The following is a 16,853-nucleotide window of genomic DNA, read 5'->3' on the forward strand; positions in this document are numbered from 1 at the left end:
GCATGCTATTGAGCATTAACAAAATATTCACTGGCTTTGAAACACTATAGAAGAAAAAGTTACCCAACCAAAGCCTGTAAGTTTACATACAGCTCTCCCTTACATGGACATTTTTAACTTGTCTCAATAACCTGTCAAAACCATGCAACTGCCACTGACAGTCCCATACACACTGTTAACCTCCCTGGCGGTATGATCATTTCAGATTTTTGGTGCTGAAAGCGGTACCATTATTTTGCATGGAAATATGTCGTTTTTTTATTGTAGGCTGTAATATTTAGGAATAACTCACTGAAATCTGTCCGAACAAGAGTCTAGTAAACATCCCGGGTAGGATAAAATTTGAAACACAAAATCATAAATTATAATTTAATAAATAATCATAAAAAATAATAATATAATAATAATACATTTAATTCAATAATATAATCAAACCAAAAACACTGAAATTTGAAATATAGCGCCAATTTCGCACATCGCTGAGCAAAGTCGCAAAATTGTTTTCAGTGTCTGATGAGGAATTTCCCCCCACGAATCATCACTCAATTCTGCAAGTGGTTCTGATTTACTATCGCTGTTCTCTAGCCGGTCTAAAACCGCTTTTGACATAAAGGGACGCTTTTTGGACGCCATGGACTTTTCTCAGTTTCCAGGCAGAAAGAACAGTCAAAATGCAGACAGGGGACAGGACAAAGCACTCGGGACAAAATGTATGTGAAATGGTTTGAAACAGCAATGTTTTACTATGTAAAATTCGTTTTGAAAAAAATGAAATTTTTTTTAAATTTTCAAATTTCCCGCCACCGGCGGCGCCCGTACGTCCCGGCGTCACAGGGACCGGAACACAGAAGCCGAATGCCGGCATCAGCCGGAGGAGATGGCCGGGGACGCTGCAGGGGACACATCGTGGGAGCGAAGGACAAGGTAAGTGCTGCAGGGACTCCCTGAGCAGCACCGCATGGTAAGTCCGACAGTAGCTCGGGGTTACCACTCTTGGTACTGAAATTTTACCCCGAGCTACACTCGGGAATACCGCTAGGGAGGTTAAGGCCATGGAGCTGTGCTCTCTGGCATGGCAGAAAAAAAAATAGGGACATGTCACATTTGGCAAGAGATACTGCCTGCCACCTCACCCTACAGCTATGCCCTCCTAATTGCCTGCTTGCCATGGGCCAGCTGTTGCTAACACAATCCACTGCAGATTTCGAGCCTACAGGACCCTAAACTGCCAGTGCTACAGGAGCCTGTTTCCAGACGGCTGCCATTCCCAAAGAGGAACAGTACCTTGAATAAGGGATTTTATTCATTACATGGACTAAGTAAAGCTGGCCCTACACTGCTTTTTTTTTTTTATTTAATCAGTAGGCTGAACAAAATAAGATTCCTTCACCTACACAGATGAGGTAGATGTATTCTCCCCCCCCCCCAGGACCTTACATTTGGACAGAGGCACCTGCAGCTGTCAGAATACCCTGATCACCGGCCACAGCTGATTGCCAATGTTTGTTGCCTCTATATGGACCAGGGGCGGACTGACCATTTGGAAACTCGGGCACTGCCAAAGGGCCCGGGGTCAGTAGGAGGCCCCATGAGATGCCCCTGGTACCTTTTTTTCATAGGCTTTTTTGTGTTTGTGCAAGTACACAGGGGCCCCATGATCCCCTATTGCCCGGGGGCCCCATGAGTTGTCAGTCTGCTCCTGATGTGGAGTCTAATCTCCACATTGCTTAGTATCTTTCCTAACCAGAGAGAAATTAGTTCTGAACCACTCAATAGGAAACAAGGCATTCTTCTCTACCCTTGTCAGACAGAGCTGAAAAAGCAAACATGATCTCCTACACAAATTCTTAGGATAGATATACTACAATTTAACTCATACGCTTCTGACCAATTAGAAGACAGTAAAGCTGGTACACTGATTAAAATTCCATCGGTTCGGCAGGGACCAGCTAAATTGCAATCAGTATATGACTGCCCTTGCTTAACAGGAATCCACTTCTATCAACTGCTGTTGAAGGGACATGATGGAAATGTTTTCCTGATCAGTGACTGCAGCTGCTGATCAGTATATTCTGAGCGTCCTGCTGTGAGAAAACAATGCCCCAGGAGGGGGCATTTCCCCATCCACTTTGCTTGTGTGGATGGAGGAACCTGCTTGTTTCTTTTTTCCATTCACGCCACAGGCTGAACAGTTATTTGCCAGCTTCAGACAAAGTTCTCTATGTTTTACCTATGTCAAACATTTAGGATATTTAAAGGTTCATTCTACACAAAAATGATACTTCAGAAATAGGCTCACTTTTGGTTGGTAGAAACTCATGTGCTGACAATTCAACACCAGAGGTCCCAAGAAATACAACAAGCTGTTAGGTGATTTAACTTTCCAATGTCTACCAAGAACTGAAATATCCATTTTAGTGGACTAATGCAGGCCATAGATGGGTCGAAAAATCGGCCGATTTTTTTGGCCGAAAATAAAATCGGCCGATTTTCGGATCATTAGTGGGTTAATTGTTTGGCCGTTCGGTATTTTTGCAGATTTTTTTTATCGGTAAAGTTGGAAAAAGATCGGGCAATTTTGGCGATCGGCCGATTTTCGCAGCTATTATGGGCAAATCTGCCGATCTTTTTACCGATAAAAAAAATCTGCGCATGAGCAGTGACCTGCAAGAGGAAGACAAAAAGAAGAAAGAAGAAGAAGAAGAGGATGAAGAAGAAGAGGATGAAGAAGAAGAAGAGGATGAAGAAGAAGAAGAGGATGAAGAAGAAGAGGAAGATGAAGAAGAAGAGGATGAAGAGGATGAAGAGGATGAAGAAGAAGAGGATGAAGAAGAAGAAGAGGATTAAGAAGATGAAGAAGATGAAGAAGAAGAAGAGGACGAATAAAAACATCTGCATCCGAAATGGATACAAATAGATACATTGTTGCAACCGCTATAAATGTCAAAGAACTGTCAAAGAAATAGCGGAGCTCTCTGCAGGGACACTTTTTGCCAGCTGCAGACGGGATGAAAATCGGCCGATTTTTTTTTACCATTCCTGGTAACGTCGCCGCTTGAACGACCGATTTTTCGTTTTTTTAAAGAAAAATCGGCCGGTTTTCTCCCCATCTATGGCCTGCATTACACTTCATTGCAAGTGCAAACACTGCATAAGTACTATCGTGGTTCAAAATGTATTCCTAAAAATGATAAACTGTTCTGTTTCTGCCGTCGGTCATTTGCCAACCATTTTGAGTATTATTGCATCTAGCTCCTTTATATAGCACAGGTGGTGGCTTTTCACTTAGTAGCATTATATTTACCTTTCATCAATATGTCAACATTGTGCATTATATACCTACAATGTCTGTTTATACATTATGGATTCAGCAGTTATCATGCAATACTAACAATTACACAGTTCTACACAAAGAAGACTGAAGAGGTTCTAGAAAAAGCTGTGCTAATATTTACCATCTTATTTTATTTTAAGCGAATAGACCTAATTGGAAAGAGTGATAGAACACTGAGATGAATCAATTCAGCCATGGCCAGCTATGACGTGCTGAGAAAGAGGGGCAGCATATGTATATACTGTACAGTGTGTTGTAGCGGCTGGGTTGATGGCTGCCCTATTTTTTTCAGTAGGTTGATCTATTAACCTCCTCGGCGGTCTGATTATTTCCGATTTTTTGGTGCTGAAAGCAGTACCATTTTTTTGCATGGCAATATGTAGTTTTTTATTGTAGGCTATAATTTTTAGGAATAACTCGCTGAAATCTGTCCGAACAAGAGTCTAGTAAACATCCTGGGTATGATAAAATTTTAAACACGAAATCATAAATTATAATTTAATAAATAATCATAAAAAATAATAATATAATAATAATAAATTTAATTCAATAATATAATCAAACCAAAAACACTGAAATTTGAAATACAGAGGCAAATTCACACATCGCTGAGCAAAGTCGCAAAATCGTTTTCAGTGTCTGATGAGGAATTTCCCCCACGAATCATTATCACTCAATTCTGCAAGTGGTTCTGATTTACTATCGCTGTTCTCTAGCCGGTCTAAAACCGCTTTTGAAGTAAAGGGACGCTTTTTGGACGCCATGGACTTTTCTAAGTTTCCAGGCAGAAAGAACAGTCAGGGCACAGGACAAAGCACTCGGGACAAAATGTATGTGAAATGCATTGAAACAGCAATGTTTTACTATGTAATAGTCATTTTAAAAAAAATTACATTTTTTATAAATTTCAAATTTGCCGCTGTCCCGACGTCACAGGGACCGGAACACAGAAGCCGGATGCCGGCATCGGCCGGAGGAGATGGCCGGGGACGCTGCAGGGGACACATCGTGGGAGCGAAGGACAAGGTAAGTGCTGCAGGGACTCCCTGAGCAACGCCGCATGGTAAGCCCGAGTGTAGCTCGGGGTTACCGCTCTTGGTACTGAAACTTTACCCCGAGCTACACTCGGGAATACCGCCAGGGAGGTTAAGCTTATTTTCTGTAGCCAATTGCAATGCAAATTGTACTAACCTTGGTTTGTTTATATTTTTGGTTGGTCAATTTCACCAGTCTAAAATCTTTGAATTAACCATTTCAAAGCAATGCATTTTTAATTTACTAAATTTTGAAGATTGTTACTTAACTATTTTTTTTTTCATAGCCAACTGAGTTTACAAACTGCATAAAATGGATATACTGGGGTGGAATTACTAAAGGCAGATAAGCTGTTCACTTTGAGGGGGGATTTTTACTTTGCAAGGGATTTTCCCCAAAGCTCAGTAAATGTGGTGAAAATTCACTTTGCAACGAATACCAAATTATGTGCAAGAAAAAAAAGGCAGAGCTTCACGTGATTGTAAGGGAAAATTCCCTTTAACCTCCCTGGCGGTATTCCCGAGTGTAGCTCGGGGTAAAGTTTCAGCACCACAAGCGGTAACCCCCCCCCGAGCTACACTCGGGCTTACCCTGCAGCGTTGCTCTGGGATCTGTTCTTCTCTTACCTTGTCCTTCGCTCCCGCGATGTCCCCCCTGCAGTGTCCCCAGCAATGTCCTCCGGCGGATGCCGGCATCTGTCTTCTGGGTTCCGTTTCCTGCGACGTCGGGACGTACGGGGGACAGAACGGCAGGAAATTAAAAATGTGAAAAAGTTAAATTCACTGAATTCACTTAAATCACATAGTATAACATTCCTGTATCAAACCATTTCACATACATTTTGTCCCGAGTGCTTTGTCCGGCGCCCTGCCTGCATTTTTACTGTTATTTCTGCCTGGAAACTGAGAAACGTCCATGGCGTCCAAAAAGCGTCCCTTTATGTCAAAAGCGGTTTTAGACCGGCTAGAGAACAGCGATAGTAAATCAGAACCACTTGCAGAATTGCGGCTCGGGAACGATCCAACACCTGATCTAAGGTTAAATTAGAAAAACCAGCCAAAATAACATCGCCCTCAAACTCCGAGGCCAAGGAGTTCAATAAAGAATAAAGAAATTCCACCTGATTAGTATTTGGAGCATAATAAATTGAAAACGTAAGTAGGTTTCCGCTCAAGTGGCCTTTCACCAGAAGATAGCGTCCCTCCCGATCCCGGATTACTTTAGATTCAGTAAACGACAAACGGCGGGATAAGCAAAGGGCAACTCCTCATTTCTTTTCCGTGGCATTAGCAAAATAACAAAGGGGATAGTCTTTTTAGGAACATATCGTGGGGTAAATGAAGGGGGAAAATGGGTCTCCTGTAGGGCTACTATATCCACCCCAAAAGAGCGGTATGAATTAAAGGCCTTAATACGTTTGGAGGGAGAATTGAATCCCTGAACATTTTGAGAAAGTAGTCGGAGAACCCCGCTGTTAGACCGCTGAGAAGACATAGTCAACAACTGATGTACTATATATGAAGGGAGCCAATAGCTCCCTGAGCACCTGAATTGTCCAGAAAAAACAAGGAATATGGGCCACCCTCAAGAAAAAAGGAAAAACCCCAAAAGAGTCAAGAAAAAAAGAAGTAAAAAGAGACACTCGGGATACAAAAATCCTTGTGTCGAGTAACAAATGGTATTACACATAATAATACAGTCAATTCAAACAATATACCAACAATATCAGGACTAAAGCCCTGTAAAGGAATGGATCTACCCAGAGAAACAACTCAGGGGAGAGTCTTCCAAATCAAGGAGGGCCCATAGACACTCCCCAGCACCAACAAAAACAAACACCCATTATTAATATAGTGCAAAAATAGAGTAACCGAGCCCTATGGGGCTGCAGTCCCATACTGCAGTCAGCAGACGGACATGTTGCAACCTCACAGATAGCAAGGGGAGAAAAGAAAAAAAAAAGGGGGGGGGGGGGGGAAGGAGGAAAAAAAAAGTGGTGGGGAAAAAATAGTGACAAAAAAAAAAAACACTTAATTGTAGATCCTCCCCCCCCCCCCCATTCCACCCAAAACACCTAGTGAGCAGGCCGAAGCCTGGGACTCAGGTAGTACAGAGCTGGAAGGAGACTGAGGGGGCTGAGGAGGATCATTCACCCCGTTTTTGCCCTCTAAAGGAGAGGTGCTGGATGTACAGAGGCAGAGGAGGTGACAGGAGCTGTGGAAGCTGAGCCGGGCGCCATTTTGGATCCCCTGCTCACCGCAGGGATCGGGTGCTGGGAGTCGCCACGGCTCCGGGGATCTGGTCTAGGACCGGGGTGAGTCCCGGGATCGAGGAAGCTCGGTGGCCATGTACGGGTTTGTACAGTGCCGGGGGTGCGTGGAGCTACAGCCTGGACATGTGTGCATGCGCACTCCTCAAACTGGAGAGTTTAATAAAAGACCACATAGATGAATTCTTGCTGAAAAAACATATTTTAAGCAACAGACAGCATGGATTCATGAAAGACAGAAGTTGTCAAACAAATCTGATTTCTTTTTATGAAGGGGTGAGTAAAACCTTGGACAGAGGGGTGGCGGTGGACGTGGTATACTTGGATTTTGCAAAGCGTTTGATACAGTTCCCCACACACGGCTGATGTGTAAGGTAAAGTCTACAGGCTTGGAAAAATCTGTATATAAATGGATAGAAAACTAGCTAAAAGATTGTATTCAGAGAGTAGTGGTTAATGATTCATATTCTGAATGGTTTAGGGATGTCAGTGGTGTACCCCAAGGTTCAGTGTTGGGACCCTTACGTTTTAATATATTTATAAACAATATAGGGTCTGAGATTACAAAATCCCATTCCAGTCTTTGCAGATGACACCAAGCTGTGCAGTGGAATAATGTCCTTACAGGATGTCTCCAATTTACAAGCCGACCTCAATGCACTGATTAATTGGGCAACTATGTGGCAAATGAGATTTAATGTTGATAAATGTAAGGTTATGCACTTGGGGGCTAAGAATATGCATGCATCATACATACTAGGGGGAGCACAACTGGGGGAATCAATGGTGGAGAAAGATCTGGGGGTTCTGGTAGATCACAAGTTTAATAATGGCATGCAATGCCAAGCTGCGGTTTCTAAAGCGAGCAAAATCCTCTCTTGTATTAAAAGAGGTATAGACTCCAGAGAGAGAGATATCATATTACCCCTGTACAATCATTAGTAAAACCTCATCTGGAATATGCAGTTCAGTTTTGGGCACCAATTCACAAAAAGAACATTGGGGAACTGGAGAAAGTACAGAGAAGGGCAACCAAACTGATACGAGGCATGGAGGAGCTCAGCTATGAGGAAAGATTAGAGGAACTGAATTTATTCTCTCTTGAGAAGAGGAGATTAAGGGGGGATATGATCAACATGTATAATACATAAGGGGGATATGATGAACATGTATAAATACATCAGTGGTTCATATAATGATAGATTCATTCACCCTGAGGTCATCACAGAGGACAAGGGGGCACTCTTTACATCCGGAGGAAAAGAGATTTAATTTAAAAGAAATTAAATCTCCAAACATGGAAAGCTTTCTTTACAGTAAGAGCTGTGGAAATGTGGAATAGACTCCCTCAAGAGTTGGTTCTGGCCAGCTCAGTGGATTGCTTCAAAAAAGGCCTGGATTGTTTCTTGGATACACAGAATATAACTGGATATAACATTTATAGGTAAAGTTGATCCCAAAGGAATTGTTTTCCCTGCGGGAGCAAATTGGATCGAGTTTTTTTTTTTTTGCTCTGGATCAACTGTGGGTATAGGATTATAAATTTTTTTTTTTTTATATATATATGGTTGAACTTTTGTCTTTTTTCAGCCAGACTAACTATGTAACATGCAAACGTCGTTGGGATTCAAACCAACAACTCTAGTACTGCCAGGCAGAGGAGCTAACCATTCAGCCACTGTGCTGTCCAAATGTTTGCCCATCTGACCACTTTCAGAACAAATCGAAAAAAACCATGTGGGAACGCAGAATTCAAATTGTATGCAAGGCATTCCTTCATATGGAAAGTGTACAACCAGAAAGCAACCTGGGTCCACTAAAGTAGATCCAAATATCCTAAAACATGCTGTCACACAAGCAATTACAGTCCAACTTCAGCTTAAACTTTGTAAATAAGCAAAGAAGGGCTAGAGCCTCTGTCAGTATTTTATTTTTTGTCTGCATTGCCATTGAGTATTTTTTTTCTCTTTTCTTGTCATGACTTAAATGGGAAATCTCAGACAAAATAACAAAGTGGGGAAGAACTAGAATTTAAAGACAATGCTTTTACTGCTGTCTGGGCCTTCCTGACATGGTGACACCAGAGATAAGCTGAGTTCAGTCTAAACTCAGTTTATCAGATGCCATGGGACCTGTCACATTATCACATTCCTGCTGGCCCATTTCAGCTGTGACCCCACAGTTTCATGTAAACAAGGAGGCAGGAATGTACATCATTGACATCATTGATCTAATATGGCAATTTGGTCAATGTCATTATCTAATATGTCCATGTGGCTCTATTAGCTTAGTGGTGTTACGAACATCTCCCTCACCTTACACATCCCACTCACCTGTGTACATGAAATGCCCTGGTCTAAGCTGATTTAGGCTGGAGAGGATGCAATCATGTGGCGGTATCCCGCAGGTTCTGCCAAACTGAGATCGAACCAAGTTCACATCGAATTCAGCTCATCCCTGGTGAACACCATTACCCTTATTCCGGGGCGTCCCTAGGGTTGGTGTCACCCGGTGCGATAACACTTGGTGACACCACCTCTGAAGATCCCCGCAGAATGGATCGGATCTGCGCATAATGGATCGGACTCCGATCCATTATGCTCAATCCGCAGATCCGATCCATCCTGTAGGGATCGTCAGAGGGGGTGTCACCAAGTGTTATCGCACCGGGTGACACCAACCCTAGGGACGCCCCAGAATAAGGGTAATGGTGTTTGCTTTACAACTTACCATTTTTGTGGAGCGGGTCCAGTGTCACTCCATGCGGTAGGTGTCACCCGGTGCGGCATGCACCCCCTGCACCTGCCTAGGGACGCCACTGCCCTTATTTCATTTTGGGTTTTGTAAGGACAGGAGATGACAGAAAGGTACTTGTCTGTTAATTCAATGGATTTATATATATACATATTTTATATGTTTTATTTAAATATATCACAAATATATATATATATATATATATTGTGACAGTATGAACGGCGAGGTGATAGATGGACGCTATGGGGTTTATTTACTAAAGCTGGAGAGTCCAAAATCAGACTCCCTTCTGCATAGAAACCAATCAGCTTCCAGGTTTCATTGCCAAAGCTTCATTGAACAAGCTGAGGTTAGAAGCTGATTGGTTTCTATGCAGAAGGGAGTCTGATTTTGGACTCTCCAGCTTTAGTAAATAAACCCCTATGTGTGACCTCGCATACGCTCATACTTTGACGTTTATGTGGAGTCCACTCCGGATTTTTGGGGCCACAATGGCAGGGGTGGTTCCGGACCGGATTTTGTGCTCCACTGATGACCACCACAGGTGGTATAAATAAGACAGGGCTGGAGCAAGGAGTGGCTCGTGGCCTGGGAGTCATTCTGAGAGAGCTGTGCATGAAAATGATTGTTATACAAACGAGAAAAAAAGGTTTGCTTATGATTTTGTTTTGGTTGGCGATACGGAGAAGCCCTTCACCAGTGAGAGAGGAAAAAGTTCTATGTTTAGTTAGTGCCTGGATAGCGAGGGTTTATTTTGATGTTTTGTTTATTTTGATATCTTGCAAACCTTTTAAATAAAAACTGACAACCAGTCAGATTTTTAAGAAAGCCTGCTGTGCAGTCTACCTTTTTCCCAGGGAAGGAGATCCCCCACCTGAGCTACCCCCACTATATATATATATATATATATCCGGTGAATTAACAGACAAGTACCTGAAAAAATCTTTCTTAAGAGGTAACAGACAGATATTAAAAACAGACGGAAGTTTTAACTCTTCCCCACTCAATCCTGAAAAAATGGGATTAGGCTTCAAGTCGCAGTGACTGGTAGCAGGCACAGGTTTGCTATTTGTAGCTCAGACACTAATTAATTTACTCTTTACAACATTTGAAGTTAGCTACAGAGTTGCCAGTTTCAGTAGTTCATCACGTAATCCAAAACAGTTGTTGATTATCACCTTGTAGCAGTGAATTCCTGTTGAACCGATATGCAATGTAGGTGGCTAGCTATTGTAGCAGTTGTACATTACAGGAAAAAAGCTGTATCTGCCACAAGTCTTTTTTTTTTTTTACAATGTTTATGATGTGAAATGATTTATTATTGATCACCAGACCCATAAATCACCAAAAGACATGTGCATAGATATCATAAAAGGATGTGCGCTTGTGTGCTCAACAGACAAACTAAAGCAAACCATAGATGAGTCGAAAACCAATCATTTTGTTTTTCACATCATTAGTGTGCCAGCTGAGAGACGTGATTGTCACAATCAAAAGTAGTCGATCCAACATGCTTGATTTTGTTTAGAAAAATGAAATAAATGCTGGCACAATCTTAGGTGCCATTTTTGATCGACAGAACATTTGGTTTTCAACTCATCTATGGCTGGCCGAAGGCAGAATATACATTATACATTTTTTTTTTTTTTGTTCAATCAGCAAGTTGAACAAACAAAAGTGCCAATTCCCCCGCATGCAAGGTGGATGAGGGGATCATTTCCGCTGTGTTACTGTGTGGTCTTTGTACAGAAGTCGATCGATAGTTTGACTTCTGTACAACCAGGGTGCCCATTCATGGATCGAAATTCAGCCAGTTCCTGGTGAACCAGCCAAATTTGAATCCATGTGTTGCCGGCTTTATTCTAATACCATTCTCTATACTTACCTACTCTGTGCAATGGTTTTGTATAGAGCAGCCCCGATCCTCCTCTTCTGGGATCCACCTGATCAGCACAACTCCTAGTCCATTCACATTCCCTCCACCTTTCTAACTGAAAGCCCATATGGAGGTATAAGAAAACTGTGAAGTGTGAGCAGGAGCCTGACACTGAACCTGCACTAGGCTGATTGCAGATGCAATGCTTTGCAGGCTCCTGTGAGAAAAAATGAATGCAATTGTTTTTTCGTGTAAAAATGTTTTTATTAACCACTTGCCGCCCTGCCACTGTAGAAATACGGTGGCAGGGCGGCACTGGCAGGCAAAACCACGTTTTAAAACGTGTGTTTTGTAAACAAATAGGGGACGCACGCGAGGCGCGCCGCCGCCCTATCTGTCCCACCGATCACTGCCGCGGATGTCAGTCGCTGGGTCACAGCCGGTCCTTAGCGGCTGTTTCCCGGCGATCGGCGGTAAACAGTGACATAGAGCACAGCTGCAGTAGCTGTGCTGTCTGTCACTTCCCTGTCAGCTCGAGGATGAGCTGATCGAGACAGAAGAGTTTCTCTCTCTCAATCAGCGGTGTCCCCTGCAGCACACACCCCCGCCCCCTAGTAAAACACTCCCCTCACACAGATAACCCTTCCCTGCAAAATAAAGTTAACCCCTTCCTCCCCAGTGCCATTAGTACAGTGTCAGTGTTTTTCTTTTTGCACTGATCACTGTATTAGAGTTTTTGGGGATGTCAGTGACCCCAAGTCAGTACCCCCCAATGTCAGAATGTCCGCCGCAGTCCCGCCATAAGTCCCTGATCGCCGCCATAAGTCCCTGATCGCCGCCATAAGTCACTGATCGCCGCCATTATTAGTATAAAAAAAAACCTAAAAATCCCAGTATCTTTCCCTCCATTTGTAAATGCTATAACTTTCACGTAAACCAATTAATTTACACGTATTGGGTTTTTTTTTAGCAAAGACATGTCGCAGAATGCATTTTGGCCGAAATTTATGACTAAATTTGATTTTTGCATTTTTTTTACTGGACATGTTTTATAGCAAAAAGTCCAAAATATTGTTTTTTCCTCAAAATTGGCAGCCTTTTTTTTTATAGCGCAAAAAATAAAAACCGCACAGGCGATCAAATACCACCGAAAGAAAGCTCAATTTGTGGGGAAAAAAAGGATGTAAATTTCATTTATGTACCGTATTGCATGACTGCGCAATTGTCCGTTAAACTAGCGCAGCGCTGTATAGCAAAAAAATGGCGTAAATTGCAGTATTTATACCATAGTTTGTAGACGCTATAACTTCCACACAAAGCAATCAATATACACTTATTGGGATTTTTTTTACCAAAAACATGTAGCAGAATACATTTTGGCCTAAATTTATAACCAACTTTGAGTTTACTAAATATTTTTTATAGCTGAAAGTAAAAAATATTGTTTTTCTTCAAAATTTTGGGCCTTTTTTTGTTTATAGCGTGAAAAATAAAAAGCGCACAGATGATCAAATACCACCGAAAGAAAGCTCTATTTGTGTGAAAAAAAGGACGTACATTTTGTTTGGGTGCAGCATTGCATGACCGCGCAATTATCAGTTGAATTAGTGCAGCGCCGAGTAGCAAAAAGAGGCGTGGTCATTAAGGGGGGTAAATCCTCTGGAGCTCAAGTGGTTAAAGTAGAACTAAAGGCATTATGTTTTGGGATAGAGTAAGGGAGGGTTATAACCCATTGTTTTTTGCCATTCATGTCCCCTTGGGGAGATTTTCTTTCACTTTGTTCCCTAGCCAAAATAGAAAGTTAGCCAAAATAAGAGAATCCCTGTTTGTCACCAGTGTTACCGGAACTAGTGTTCCTAATAGGTCTTTCCCCCTATTACTATTCTGGAGACAACCCAAAATTTTGGATTTTCTTTTACTTTCACTTTCGATGATAATAGTGAACATGACAAATAGAGAGGGTATATCTCGCCAATAGAGGCACAAACAGCAATAAAAACCTTAAAGGTGTACTAATTCCTCTCCATCCAAAATTAAACAAAAAAGCCTATAGTTACCCCTTAAAATGTAATCTAATAGCATGAAAAAGGAACTTGATCCTGTAGTGCCTGATGGTGCCGAGGCATTATGGGTTGGGTTGCATATATTTGCGCATACTGCTCAGTTAATTATTAGAACATGCTGGAGTATGTTACAAGCCCCCCAGTAGTAAAAGAGAAGTACGGGAATAGTCTTTTTTTAATCATACTTGCGTAGATAGATGCATCATCTTGGCTTGGTATCAAGAGGTCCCTGATGCCTGTACTTGGCTTGGTATCAAGAGGTCCCTGATGCCTGTACTTGGCTTGGTATCAAGAGGTCCCTGATGCCTGTACTTGGCTTGGTATCAAGAGGTCCCTGATGCCTGTACTTGGCTTGGTATCAAGAGGTCCCTGATGCCTGTACTTGGCTTGGTATCAAGAGGTCCCTGATGCCTGTACTTGGCTTGGTATCAAGAGGTCCCTGAATTTTCTACTTCTTAGTGGAAGCGATGACTGGCATATTCAAGGCTTTGGACATCTTTTTATGTCTTTGTCCATCTTTATAAAGTTCCGTTACCTTGTTATGCAGGACGTTTTACAGTTCTTTACTGATCCCCATGGCTCCATATCTAGCCTAGTCAGTGCATCCACGTAAGAGCTAACAAACTCATTGGCTATTTATACACTGGCACTAATTGCAATTTAAAAAGCCACAGATGTGGGACATTAACCTCTAATTGGCATTTTAACCCGTGTGTGTCACCTTGTGTGTCTGTACCAAGGCCAAACATTCCAGGGTATGTAAACTTTTGATCGTGGCCATTTGGGTGATTTCTGTTATGATTTAAAAAGGAGCCAAGCAACTATTTAATAATAAATGGTTTTAGATGACCATCACTGGTGCAAAATACTGACCGGGAAAGCAGATTTTTCTATTTTTTTTTTTAAGAATTTGCAGCACTTGTTTATGCACCTGTGTGTACAGACACATTATAAACAATGGGCTGCATTTTAGATCAGTAAAAAAAAAAGAAATTCTGTACTGAGACTTTTCAAGTCGCAGTGCGCAAGTGGCCTCATAGTAAAAAAAACTGAGTCTCAGTACACAGACCTACTAAAATTACTGAAGGGCGAAGAGAAAGCAAATCTATTATTATTATTATTAGCTCTTGGTATAGAGAGAAAAATACTGAAAATACAATATAACAGTTTTGGCACAATCTTGAATGTCATCTATAGGTCTATGGCTTACATCTATTAGACCCAGTAATATTTCACTTTGTAGGATCATATAGTGCTGTATTTAAAGTAGAACTATAGGAAAACGAGTAAGGGAGGGTTATAAACCCATCAGATTGTTTTTCGACATCTGTGTTCTATTGAGGAGGTTTCCCGTTACTTTCTGTCCCATAGCCAGATAGGAAGTGAGAGGAAATCCCTGCAAATTAAGGGAATTTCTATGGGGACTCCCAGGTCACCAGAACTAGTGTCCCCATTGGAAGATTTCCCCTCTATTACTTTTCTGGGGACAACCCAAAATTTTACATTTTCTTTTATGTTCACTTTTAATCATAATGGTCTACAGGACAAATGGGGTGAATCTCCTTAATGGGGACAAAGCCAGTAAAAAAAAAACTGACAAGTGTTCTAATCCCTCTCTACTCTATCCAAAACTAAAAAACAAGTTTTGACTTTAGTTCTACTTTAAAATTATTTTAAAAATAATTCCTTTATTTGTTGCACATTTTAAAGGTAACAGCTAATATGATAACTAAAAGCATGTGAATTCTGCATCCAATCTTCTTAATTTGTAGTAAGTATGTCATAAATTATGCCAGCTTGTTATGTAACGTGAGATGACAGCATAGTATTCCTTTGACTCACGCTTTTGCAAACACACACACACACACACACACACACACACACACGCACACGCACATGCACACGCTCACGTATAATACTGTATCTATGACATATAATGTAGTACCGCTGAAAAAAAACAATAAACATGCAATGAATATTTTGCAGAAGACATACTTTCATTTGTGCAGTATTAGGCACATGTGTGCTTAGGGAGCTGCAGATAAAGTACATTAATCTCCTAGATTGTAAGCTTGAAAGAGCAGGGCCCTCGAACCCCTCGTGTAGTGTACTGTTACTGTCTTGTCTCATGTTCTGTCCCCCTCGCTAGTGTACAGCGCTGAGCAAACCCTTTGGCACTATATAAATACTGTATTATAATAATAATAATAATAATAATGTCAGTTGTTGCTACATCAATGCCTGACCTGAATAAAAAGAGAAGAATTGACTTCTTTTTTTTCCCCCATTATACTTACCTAGGTGGATGCAGCATTGGTCTGATGCTGCATCTGTCCCCCCGCCGGCTCTAAGTGTGAGAACTCAGCGACCACATGACCGCCGATTGCTGAGTTCTCACAGCCACTCTAAGTAGAGAGCGGTGACTGTCAGTCACCGCTGTCTGCTCTGCTTCCCCCACAGCGTTCACTGGAGAGCTGGGCTGCGCAAAGGGAGGGAGCGGCTGGCTCAGGCTGAGAGGCTGAGCTGGGTGCCATTCAAGACTCTGGAGTGGATCCCAACTTTGAAGTCAGGATCTTTCCCCAGTAGAACAAATTGCACTCCTGGGTTTCATAGAAGTACAGCCAAAAGAGCTTTGGCTGTACTTCTCCTTTAAGAGGTAATTGTAACTACTGTGTTTCCCCGAAAATAAGACATCCTCCGAAAATAAGACCTACTTCCAGCTTTCCTTCTGGGTGAAATATAAGGCATCCCCCCGAAAATAAGGCCCCCCTAGGCTCTGTCTCGAAATGAAAATTAATTTACCGTAAACTGGTTGCTAGGGCTGCCCTGACTGGCGTCTAGCAACCAGTGATGTCACTGCTACGTGGAGGCGGAGCGGAGGTCGGAGTGAGCGGGAGAGAGATGCGTGTAGAAGAACAGGAAGATCAGAGTGGATGGGACGCGGCGAAGGTGGTGAGTGCTGGTCTGTCTCTGGTGACACCGCCCTCATGATGACTGAAAGTTCTCAGTCAGTGGCAGACCCTGCTCCAGCCCAGGTCCAGGCCCCAGCCAGCCCAGTGACAGTCCCCAGGCAGGCCCCAGGGGCGAAATGTCTGATAAAGGGGTGGGGGGGATGTCTGGTGAAGGTGTTCAGTGGCACAGGGGTGGGGGGAGGGGGATCACTTAAAATGACACAGGAGGATCAGAGGGGGCAATCAAAATGACACAGGAGGATCAGAGGGGACAATCAAAATGACACAGGAGGATCAGAAGGGACAATCAAAATGACACAGGAGGATCAAAAGGGGTTACTAAAACGGTAATCCCCCCTCTGATTCTCCTGTGCCATTTTGATTCCCCCCTCTGATCCCCCCCTGTGTCATTTTAAGTGATCCCCCTCCCCCCACCCTGATACCCCAGTCCCTTTTTTTTTTACCCATAGAAATGAGCACAAAAAGAAAAAGCTACTCCGTGGAGTACAAGAAAGGAATTGTGGAAGACTCTTGGGGCCAAAATCTTACTGCTTTCTGCAAAGAGAAGATG

The 16,853-nt window shown here is 42.4% G+C and overlaps 1 protein-coding gene across 1 annotated transcript in view; it reads right to left on the minus strand.

The window, feature by feature from the left end:
- The window catches only part of DDC (dopa decarboxylase), a 217,630-nt gene that overhangs the window by 191,354 nt on the left and 9,423 nt on the right, over nt 1-16,853 (minus strand). The window lies entirely within an intron of this gene.

This window comes from Staurois parvus, unplaced genomic scaffold (genome assembly GCF_062004578.1).
Source record: "Staurois parvus isolate SC_StPar_1 unplaced genomic scaffold, SC_StPar_1.0 ptg000814l, whole genome shotgun sequence".
NCBI classification, from domain to species: Eukaryota; Metazoa; Chordata; class Amphibia; order Anura; family Ranidae; genus Staurois; species Staurois parvus.